The sequence below is a fragment of the Plectropomus leopardus genome, chromosome 5 (assembly GCF_008729295.1).
Source record: "Plectropomus leopardus isolate mb chromosome 5, YSFRI_Pleo_2.0, whole genome shotgun sequence".
Classification (NCBI taxonomy): Eukaryota; Metazoa; Chordata; class Actinopteri; order Perciformes; family Serranidae; genus Plectropomus; species Plectropomus leopardus.
Window position 1 is genome coordinate 5,130,566 of NC_056467.1, and position 12,589 is coordinate 5,143,154.

Below are 12,589 nucleotides of genomic sequence, written 5' to 3' on the forward strand. Positions count from 1 at the left end.
TTTGTGGACAACCAGCACAGTCGAAATCCTGTCCTCACTGCACCATCTGCTGGACCAGCGACAGCAACACACACGTTGCCTTCAAGGCCTCCTCATTAGAGCTGTTAGATGTGGTATTTTCAAATAGTTTTAAATAAACACAAAATAGATTCTGACGTTTTTTGTGAATTTGATTCGATAGATTAATAAACAGATAAGCTGCTATAAACCACAACACTTTAGGCCTATTTATGAAGGTCATGTCAAAACAAAGCACAACTTTTTTCCCAAGGTGCTGTTTTTCATAGGACTACTTAACTTTTTAGATTTCTGAGAACTCTCACTCTTATTCTACAACATTTCCTGAATAAAATGTATATTTTTCCTACATTACATTTCCCCCAAACATATTAGTTACTTATTACAAAATAGGGGAGGGAGACAGACAAATGAAGGAAAGAAAAAAAAAAGATTTTGATCATAAAGCTCTTTAATTTTTATAAGCAAAATTTCAAAAAAAAAAAAAAAAAAAAAAGACTCTTTTTCCTAGTGTTTAATTTAGGCTCCATTTTAAGTTGTTGTATGTTACGAAGAAATATCACTTGCTTTTTTACAAACAACATTACTTGTGGGCTACTTTTACTTTTAACATTTAAGCACACTTAATGTCATACAATTACTTTTGATACTTAAGTACGCTACAGCACATATCAGATACCTTAAGACTTTAACTTAGGCTGAAGTAATATTCTAATAGGTGCATTTACCTTCTACCAAAGTAATTTTCTGGTAAGAAATCTGTACTTTTTCTTAAGTATGGCTTTCATGTACTTCATCCACCACTGACTTTTTTTCTTATGTTTTCTCATTTTCAGTTCATGGTACAGTTATGCTTAGTCTCTACCTTTTGTCTTCATCACCTACATGCTTTGCTTACAAGCACTCAGACTTGAAGCAAAACCTAAACATGTCCTTCTCGTGGACACTTTGCTGCTACCCATGCTTGTTATTTTTTGTTTTTGTTTTTTTAAATTGTATTTTATTAATTTATTCATTTTTTGTTTGTTTTGTTTTGTTTTACCACTATTTTTTTATTCTTTTCCATCTACAAACTGCTGTGTGGGGTTTGAGAACACATCACAAACACTGTTTCATAGTCTGAACACAAGGGGCACTGTAAATGACCCCTGTAAAGGTAAAGCTAAATTGACTTCCTGTACAGTCTTATTTTGAAAGTCCCATTTCCTGTTTTAAGCTTGCGAAACTTTTGGGGGCGGAAACGGATCACTAAGGCACAAATGTCTCAGGAAAATTGAGGGAAACGCCGAAATGTTTGTCCTGAAGTTTTTAAAGGGTTCTTGCTGAAATAAGCTCCAGGCTGGGATGGGAACAAGGTATGGTGTGGTTTAATGTGTTTTCTTTGTTATTTGGGGGTAGAGATGACAAATTCTAAACTTTTAGGCGTTTCAATAGCTACATGGAAACCATTGTTTTGAAAGGTTTCAAAACCATAAACACTCAACATTGGCAGAAGGTGTCATTGCAGTCACTACTTCCTGTTTGTGTTGAAAGCTCCATTTTCCCAGCCCAAAAAATTGTATTTGTCATGCAAATACAATCAAATGGTCAATTATTTATTTAGTTCTTGTAGGATATGGTGACTGTTTATTAGCATTATTATGTGACCTTCATGTTTAGTTCATGAAAATACATTTCTCAGGGTGACAATAATAGAGGATGGATTAAGCTGGAAACCACACATTAAACATGTACAAAATAAACTGTCAAGATGCATTTCAGCACAAAACAAAGTCAAACAGGTTCTGGATCAGAAATCACTCCCTGTTCTCTACTCTTTTAATAGTTTTACAGTTATTTGATTATTGTACAGATGTTTGTGGCAATAACTACAAAAGTTCATTACATGCACTTTCAATTTTACCAAAAAGAAAGAACAATCAGGTTTGACCACATAAACTCATATTATTCTTACATACCAGTCAGAAATAATAATGAACACAAAGATATATTTTCAAACAAGATGTTAAGTTTTTAAAAAAAAATGCTGTTGTAAGAAAAGATACAATGAAAGCAAAAATAAACTGCTGCCCCTGCACATAGTAAAGAAGAGGAAGTATAAAGGAGGAAGGAAGGTATCCTGCAGTGACACACTGACTCTAAATAAACAGTCTTGGATTGTGTTTGACCTAAATTGAAATTTCTCAGTCCAGTTTTCCTCTTTTTTTAAGTTTCAGTTTTTAGTAAAGGTTGTAAGTTGAAGTGAAAAATGTGGTCAATGCTGAGAGCTAAGATGCTTTCTTCCTGTATTTACAAACAGCATAATTGTAGCAAAGTCACTTTTGCATTTAACTATGGTCAGTTTCATAACAGCGGTTTTGTGGTATCCTTGTTCTTTGCATAAGTATTTAAATGTATCATACCTTCTACTAATAATACATACTCAACACATTTCAGCTGGAGCATATGAAATACAATTAACTGTTATAAAGTAGCCTAAATTAAACATCTCAATAGTATATCAATAGTTGGAATCAGCTCCACTTTAACCAGCTGCAGCATTAAAATGTTTTTTATCCATTAGTAAAAATTATCCACTGGTATAATGGATAACAATACAACCCTAAAATAGCATTTTAGTCTGCATACTGGGTACTTTAAGTAATTTTGCTGATCATCTTTACATATGTTTACATAAGTGCAGTTTTGAATTGACTTTTACTTGTAATGGAGTATTTTTACAGAGTGGTATTGCTACTTTTACTTAAGCAAAGCATCTGAATACATCTTCCACCACTGAGTAACATTGTCTGAGTTTCTGTAGGGGGCAGTCTCAGCTTTCTTTGTAGAGTTTTTGCACTGTGTCTTCTTACCAAGCTATTTTTCTGCTGTATTTAAAAAATAAAATAAAACACAAATACACAGCCGTGAGCACAAAAGGATTATTTTCCAGGTTATGCATGCATGGTTTTAGTTATATTTTAATAAACCACGGCTGGACCAAGCATACTGAACATAGAGATGGACCACAGAGAGGTCAATTATGCCGAGGAGGCAGGAGTTTCTATCATCATCTTTGTTTAAGCCATTGACAATGATTATGCAGTATCAGTGACTTTCCGGTATATTCCAGCTGATCACAAACTTAATTTGTTTTTATGGAGAAAACTTTTACAGCTGCATTTTACATTTAACTTACATTTTAAAACTTATGAGGGGGTTTCTTGGATATGCAACACAGATTCTGGTTGGAATGTTACTCTTTTATACTAAGTATTTATGTATTTGTTTTTGTGTCAGAAAAATGAGATAATTCAGTCAAAAATAGTTTGGGGTTGTGTGCACTCATTTCAGCCTATTATTGTCGGGCAGCGGCTCTCATCTCTTTTTTTTCTTTTTCTTTTTGTACTACCAGTATGGGGTGCCAACGTCAGAAAATTTGATAACTTATTGTGAGTTTAAAGATTAACTAAACCCCAAAAGCACTTTTTTCAGTTGAAAAGTGATTTGTATCGGTATTAAGTTGTATTCAGCTCTGTGCAAAGATTTCAAATTTTACATGCTGTGTATAAAATTGCATAGAGACTGGGATCGAGGGAGGAGCTGTGGATCACGATAAGGTGACTGGGCATGCCTAAACCCCCCTCCCAGCCCTGCCAATTTTTGAGACATTTTTCACACTCCAGGGAGGAGAAACAAAGCCAAAAGTGGTTTTACGGTTAGGTTCATATAGAAATATCTCTTGCAGTATTTTAGATTTGCAAATGTGCAGTTTTGAAGTTAGTATTTTAAAAATGAGCTGTGTGGTATAAAGTTAACAGCCCATTCCTCTCCAGATTACTGCTGACAGTACCGTAGTGCAGCCGTCTGGTTGCTACTAATCAGTGTCATCCTGCCTGCAGCACACCACTGTTCATGCGGTTAGCAAAGAGGCACTGAGTTTAATCACATGCAGCCTCAGTCAGAGCAAGACTCCCAGACGTGACTGAAAGAGTGAGAGGAAAAGAAGCTTATAATGGTGCTCGGTTACCATCAGATCACGCAGCGTGTCACGGTGCATTCTTAGGCTGCTCACCTGGATAATTCACAGCTGAAAAGATGCCGATCTACATTCCTCATTTCAACATTTTTTGTCCTTTGCCTACTCAATTTATCACTGGTTGTTTTTATTTGTTTTCAGTTTATGACAGTAATTTATATATTCTTTTTAATGATTTATGAAATCTCTAGCTGAACGTTAAGGTATTCATGAGTTTTATGACTATGAAAAATAGCAGCAAAATATTAATCACACTCTTGTACAGTTACATTCTGACAATTCATCACTCAGAACCTCATTTTATCATCTTCTCACACTATTTGAAAGTTTACTCCGAATAGCAACTTAATTCAGCAGTTGTGCAGTTGTATTGATTTATTGTAAATCGGCTCCTGGTCTACAAAGAGCTTCTCATTAACACAATTTGTTGGCTGCGTGTTATTGATGCAAAGCAGCAGGCAGAAGGTGGGGCTGCCAGCCCAGATATTGATTGATAGATCATGCAGACAAACTTATCTGAGCACTTGTCTGCTTCTATTCTCTTCCTTTGTATTCTGTCACGGAGGTAGCCTTTTTATCAAACCTGTTGATGTTTTTCACCACACTGGGGCAGAACATTGACATACCATTTAAAGTTAGGGTGTTTTAATGAACTTTTTAGTCAATAGTTGCTTATTTACACATCCTGCAGTTATGGGTGAAATTCTCTGTAGGTTCATTTCTTAATTCGACCCCCTCTACACTGACATCGTTTACACTTTTTTTAAAACATCCCAAAAATATTGATTACAACTGCTTTAAATTAATAGTTTAACATTTTTTTTTTAAATTCACTTATTGATTCTTGCCAAGACTTATAGGTAAGAAAGTCGGTCTCTCATATCTATGCTGTTTTAAGGTGTGGTTCGGATCATTTTGTTACCTTTAGACAGAAAACAGCTTCGAACAATTTCTTGAATGATGCCATTTTGTTGCCTCCCTGTCATTCTGCAAATTTGTCCCCTATATTTGTTTTTAAATATTCTCCTTAAATAAAGTAATTTCAACAAACTAATATAAGAAATCTGAATGAAACTCATAGCAGTGAGTGCTCCATGTTTTTCATTGTTGTGGACAAATCACCCAATTCCTCATAAGGACTGTAATCGGTCTTGTAGTATGATTCTTCCCGTATGTTTCCCCTGATTAGCCCCACTGTGGTGAGCATCTACAGAAGGGTACTGGAACCAGCTTGGCTAAGTCAATGATCACTGATGATTGAATCAGGCATCCAAGAGGAAGCTCCCAGGCCTTCATTATCTATTGCCTCGTCCTTCCTCTACTGCATTAATATCTGAAGGCACGGCAGTCATATGAGCCGAGCTGCTAAACGTGCAACCACTTAACTTGACCTTTCTCCTTCCATTCTGCACCAATAGAAGTCATGGGACAGGGATGACAGGGATGATGGGGACGGTGTGGGTGATTGGGAATGGCATGTGTGTGTATTTTTGTTTCCTTGTGAAAGACTTCAACTAATAACTTACAGAAGTGTAAGACTGTGCGGTATGTCTGTGCTAATTCCCTAAATTGTGGTCTTTATATAGGAAATCATAATTGCAATCAAATGCTAATGCTTTGTTGATATAATATGGAGAGAATTCAAATCATGTTTGGCAGCCAGATGTGTGTGTGTGTGTGTGTGTGGGTGTGTGTGGGTGTGTGTGAACATCATGAGATTTGCATCAATTCTAACAGCTAGCAGTGAGTGCATTCCTGGTAGCTGCCTTGTTTCTTTTCACAGTTTCATCTCAGAATATGTATGGAGGTGATTATATAACAAAATATTTGCTATAATCTTAATATCCTTTACTGGTTTTTTATTTTGCAACTGCAGCATATAATGTTACAATATAGTTTATGCCCAAATACCTGCACAACTACTGATTATGCCATCAGCCTGAGCTGCATGTTGTTTTTAGTGCTAAAAAGTAAATACATGCAAACATGCTACACTAAGATAGCCTAACAAGCATAACAAAGCCACTATTACCTGGATTATTTTTATTAGCCTACAGGAAATTGTTGTAAAAACTGACCAGTGATAGAAAAGATGAGAGTCTACTTCATAAAATTAACAAACAGTGGGAGATAAAAGATTAATACTTGGAATTTTTTTTTAAAAAAAGGCTGTTTCAATGAAAAAAATACTAAAGAGATGGTGGACATAAAGTGATTTTTTAATCAGCAATGTTAGGATACAAAAAATATAATGAGAACATAAACTTATGTTGTTGATGTTGCAAATGCTTTAGCCTACTAAGAATACATAAAATACGAAGTTACAACAATTTAGGGGTCTTTGTAGAAAAACGTATATTTGCATCATCTGCTACTCTAAATTAATTCAATATAATTTTCAGAAGAAATATTGTACTATTTCAAATGCTGGTAATTTATCACTTATAACTGACATTATCCCCACTTGCCTTAAGACACCTTGAACCACGGTCTTTAAATAATTAACAACTCGTCTCTAACCTTCCATTCTTTTCATAAGTAAGAGTTGTATTTCAGCAACTTTCAGGCCACATTTTTAACAGTAATCCTTTTTTTTCAATCTGCTTTAAGAAACTGCCCGTCCTCCTGAAACTGACAAGTGACACATTTTCTCCTTCTTACTTTTGTTTATATTCCACCTCACTTACTGGATCTCAGTGCAGCTTTTGAAAACATTAATCATTGCATGATTAATGTTCATCAGTTCTGCCTCTTTGGCCTGGCTCTCCCATGGTCAAAGTCCTGCCTATCTGAAAGAAGACAGTGTGTTTTCCTTAATAATATATCAACATTTTATGATGTGGAACAGGAAGTACCTCAGGGCTCTCTGCTTGGTCCTTTGCTGTTCTGTAGTTGAATTTCACCCCTTGGCCAAATTACACACTCATGGAATGAATTTTTACTGCTACAGTATGTTGATGATACTCAGCTCTTTGTGCCTGAGTAGGCACAGATGATCATTTCTGAATAAGAGGCCTGCTTTTCTGCTGTGAAATCTGGATGTCACGCAATTTCTTGCTCCTAAATTATGATTAAGTCTCAGTCTCTATGAATCTATTAGGTCTAGCACTATAGTTAATGTTTGACTTGTAAATTTTCCAAAAACCACTGCATCTCTCGAACCCTCGGACAACCATCGTTTGGGACCTCTCCGTCTCCTCTGGCTCTCGGTGCCTCATTCCAAATGTTTGGATGTCTCTCTTGTTTGCATGTTCTCCTCTTCTCTCAGTCTCCACCTGTGTGTTTGTTATTTTCTCCTATCTATCTGTGTTAATTGTGGTACTGGAGGTTGTGTGGCAGATGTCCTATCTGTTTGGCAAGACCTGAAGCTCAATGTCCTCCTGGTTCCAGTCTTTATTTGTCAATACTATAATTTTATTATGTTGGTCTGTTTTGCATTGGCTGCATGTCTGTTTGTGCTAAGAAAGGGAGCCCTTTGCCTTGGTTTGAGTTTTTTTATCGTTGCCTGCCATACACAGATATTAACACTTTTGTATTTCTTCTCAACTTACTGTTTTGAAGCTCTGCACACTTCACAATTATGATTTTAAAATATCTGCACTGAGTTTGTACTGCTCATAAAATTAAAGAGAATGTTGTGCCACAGAGGAGGGTAAAGTTGAATCTGAAGACAGAACCCGTGGGCGAGTAAAGTAAGGATGCCAGGGAACATGTGAGCGAAGCGAGGTTATCTCTGTTATGTCTGACTGCTCCACTGTCACGTGTCATACACATAAACCCAGTACCCTGAAACTGGTTAAAGTTTAACTTCTATTTTCAGAAAAGATTTGTTCATAAAATCATAGCTCTTTTCTCCCAGCAAACAAGAATCAAGAGTATCCGAATGAAGAATAAGGTACAATGATTTCACTTGGAAATAAACTGGCATGAACATGAACACAACCAATTAAAAGTAAGAGCTAAGTATAACAGGACAATGTTTTTTTATCAACAAAGTAAAAAGTTCAGTAACCCAGATGTTCAAACAGTGGTTGATCATTGATGCGGTGTTGACCCACCACATGTTCTAGATAATCCTTTTAAAAGTAAAGGTGTATAAAATGTTCTTGTTTCTTTCTATTCTAACCATATGGGCTACATACGGCATCTGTCCATAAAATGAAATATAATAATGACATTCACACATGTTGTACATTAAAAGTGTTGTACATAGTGCCTTATTGCCCATGTGATATTATTGGTCTTTGACTACTGAAAAACACCTTAGTGTCTTCCCAAATTCATTCACTGAGTTCTATAACCAGTGTCCCTCTGATACAGGGTGCAGTCTCCTAATATGGTGACTGTGACACATGGGACTTGCCAGAGATTACTTCACTGTGAGGGATTCCCCAAATCAATTCCCTTTATAAGGGAGCACCCTAATATGGTCGCCACACAGCTACACATTCACAGTCTCTCCCTAATATAGAGGGGACAGGAACCTCTGTGTTTGACTCAAAGGTGCACAAACCTTGTCAGCTGTGTTTACAAGTTTGCAGATACAGTAAGGCCTACTGCTGACTTGTCACATGTATTTTTTTTTCTTTTTCTTGAAGCCAACATAATTTGTAGGCCTTTTTGTATTCCTGGAGCTTAGATCAGGGGTCGACAGATCATCGATTGTATGTGTCTGCATTTTTTTTTTAAATGATGGCTGATAAAATTAATTATTTAAAAAGTGCAAAGAAAGTGTCAGCATGGGAGGAACTTTTACTTTGTAAAACCTCAGGGAGCTATTTTTATTTATTCTTTTTTATTATTTAAATTTTCACCAAAAAAATATTGCTGGGGACTTGCTGTACATGATGTTGAAAGTTTCAGTATTGATTAAACATTTGCAAAAGGCATTTAAACAAAGTTTTGTGCTTGAGTTTATTATATTTCTAATTCTAAATATTGATAGAAAGATTTTCATTTTTATTGTAAATTCATATCGGTTCCAAATATCAGTTATTGGTCTTTTCGGTTACTTCTAACTACTAATAATCGGTATCTGTGTCAACCCTGAAAAACCAATATCAGTCGACCCCTAGCTTAGATATATACACATAAGCCTATTGGCATCAGAATGATAAGCTTTTAAGTTAATGGAAAGACAAAGCTTCTAACAACTTTTCATGTCTGTAAATTTTACTGGATGTGTCTAGGGTTTGCATGTTTCGTATTTTTACTAAATGATCAAGAGAAATGGCATCAAAAAACTTGAAGAAAGGGTACACAACAAAGCTTGCTAACATTAGCCAACCAGACCAAGAGAGACTGCAGAAGCAAAACTATTTAAGTTTATTAAGTCAATGAAAAGAGTGTTTTTATTTCTTCTGAATTCAAGAAAAAAATCATATTTAAGAGGAAGCATGTTATTTATACTTTTAATAGTAACATTTTTTGCTATAAGCATGAGAAATCAGCATGAGATGATGCTTTAGCTGCTTAATTTTAGCTGTCAGTCTGTTTGTGCACAGAGGCCAACCAAAAGCCTCAGAAAGAATATTTGCTCTCAAAGTTCAGGCTAACATTTTTATTTGACTTTTTCCAGACAGACCTGCATGGAAGACACCAAGATGTCTCTGCCTGGACAGCCAAAAAAAAACCATCAAGCAAACAGACCAAAAATACCCATTCTTCACAACAGACAGCCACAGTTCATGTGTAACTGGAGTTTATGTTGCCATTTCTATCATAAATAACTTATTTAACAGTGTCGCAAATTTTGCACTTGGGTTTACGCTGTCTGGTTTCAAGCACTTGTAAACTGTAATAATGGATTCACAAGTAACTGGTGTCTAGACAGATTTTTGGGAACCCGACCTTCCTACCAGGTAAGATGTTTTTGGTAGAAGTGACAAATCCCATTCACTATACTAGCATGGACATATAATTCTGCTTTCATCAAATGCTAGTGTGCCACTCCCAGCATTCTTGGTGTGAATAATATTACCCAAACCCAAATATTATTAATAATAATATTATTGTTTCACTTGCTCAAGACCACTTGTCAAAGATCCCCCAATAAAGAACCTGACTGTGAGAGCAGGCCTGGTTACATAAAGGTAGTAATAAGAAACCACACAGGGAGAATCACAGTTTAACTTCCTTACTGTATATTAGTGTAATTAGACCAGTGGTTGTACAGTGAATGGTTTAAAAGCAGATATTGGCTGGACTGGCTCTTCATTAGTTTGCACGCTACCCAGTCCACTCCAGGCCAAGCACATTCTTTAGAGCTAGCAGTGTAGTGCCAGGGATGGCAATGTGTGTTGGTTGGTTGGTGTATCTGTTAGCCCAACACTTAGGCCCAGATCATAGACTGTATGTAACGATGGAAGGCACAGCCCCACTTACCCCCGTTATGCTAAAGTGAGGTCAAAATATTAAAGTTACGGGCGTTGCCATCTTGCAATAGTGATGTCATTGAGAGCCGGAGTCTGTGCAGTAGCGATATTCACAGTGGGGGAGTTCCCGCAAAACACCCATCTGACCAATTGCAGGCAGCCCCACTGAATGCGAGCTCATGGATTAGCTGTCACAGCTGTCATTCAAAAACCCCTTTTCTGTAGATTTCAATAACTCATTAAAACCAAACTTATCATGCTTTCACACTTGAACTAACATCAGGGTGATGAGAAATAGCCTCTGTCAGAAACCATCTGACTGAGTTTACATGGTCATGAATAACCTGTTTATGATCTGTATTTTGGAGTATCCCATTTATGTGATTGAACATGTAAACACCATATTTCATGTATGAGAAACAAGAATATATTAGCTGGAGAACTCTGAAAGAAACCCGAATGTACAGGCTACGGGGACTGTGAATAGCTTACTCTGTCTGTGCTCATGTAAACACCATATTCAAATATGATCATAACCGGAATAAGCTTTATGAACATTTTTCTTGTCCATGTAATCATTACCAATGTGTCATTTTCAGCATGGGAAAATATGCAAAACACAAATAGATTTTAGAATTTTGCAGTCTCTGTGTACTGGGTTTAAAGACAGGTAGCTACATATGCAGTTTTCTTTTATCTATGCAGGTTAAATGTTACTGTATATAGAGTTTACATTAAGAAAAAATAAAGGACTATGCTACAAATGGAAAATGTTTTTTTTTTTCTACTACAGAAGTCTGTTTTAGTTGTCATGTCATTGCTCTTGGTTTGCCCACTCAGTTTGGCATTTAATGAGTGTTTCATAAAGAGGAATGCACGTCATGTGCATTAATGTAGAGGTATGGTGAAGATGATCCGACAGCACTGCAGCATTTATATGAAACAAAGAATCAGTGTTCCAGAACACATAAGAACAGCCTGGGTCTTTGGCCTCAGCGGGCACACTCTCATGTTTTGTTTTGTTTTCTGACAAGCATTCAAATAGAAAAACAGTAACGTGATTACTTGAGAAACTGTAGCACATGATCTGGCCTGGTTAAACTGTGTCTGTAATGATGAAATTAAGTGGCGTATGGATTTTATTCTGGTGCCTAAATTGAAAACCTCATTTTCTGTGTGCATTTGAGTCTCAAGTCTCTGTAAACGTCCCTCTTTCTTTTCCTGTTACACACAAACACACACATACAGTTACCCATAGTAAATGCACAAAGAACCTCTGTATGAAACATTTGGGTCACATACTAAAATGGATCGAGGTCATATCAGTCTGTGAGTAGCAACATTATTTCTCCCAGTGTCTAAAGTAATCATATCAGGCGTGTCAAACATATGCTTAGGGGCTGTTTACAGGCTGCAACACTCGGCCCTTTCTTTTCAAAAAACATTGCAATTCCTTCCATGTCCAGTAGTGTTACATAACATATTTCCATGGGAGAGGTTCATGCATGGATATTTGTAACACCTAAAACATTGAACTCATGGAAATTTGGCAGTAATTCAGCAAATGGGACTCTCTGTTCAGGGAACAACAATGGTGACTTACAGGCTGTGGAAAACAAAACTAGTTGAGGTTTGGGAATCACTGGGCCCATGTGTATTTGTTAACCTATCCTGTAAGTGATGAAAGCAATTAATTATGTAGCTGTTGGCCAGGAGACAACTAATGCAAATGTTGGATTAGTGGGCTGCTACTGTCTGATAATGGATGTGAGCCCGGATAGCTCAGTCGGTAGAGCATCAGACTTTTAATCTGAGGGTCCAGGGTTCAAGTCCCTGTTCGGGCGATAGATCTTTAGAGAAAGACTTCTGAATTATCTCAGTTATCTGTCATGTAGCCTTGGTGTTGCAAAGCTGTCTTCAGTCTGCATGATGTTATGCATGCAGTCAAGTAATCTAAGGATAAGCTACATGTTGTGTGTTTCCATATAAGTGACGCTATTCACTGAGCATCTTGCAGCTCTGTGTGTGGTTGTCTTTATGGTTGATTTTGTTTTTCCGTTGTATGTTTATTTTCCGAGTTTGTTTTGCACTGTATGTTGAGCCACGTCAAAGATGATGTTCTGTCATAGCAAACAATAAAGTTTTCTGAATCTGAATCTGAGTCATAGTGTAAGGAAAT

General features: G+C 36.6%; 1 non-coding gene across 1 annotated transcript; it reads left to right on the forward strand.

The window, feature by feature from the left end:
• The first annotated feature begins 12,181 nt into the window (after positions 1-12,181).
• trnak-uuu lies at positions 12,182-12,254 on the forward strand. The gene has a single exon. It is a non-coding gene; the product is annotated as a tRNA-Lys (tRNA).
• The last annotated feature ends 335 nt before the right edge of the window (positions 12,255-12,589 follow it).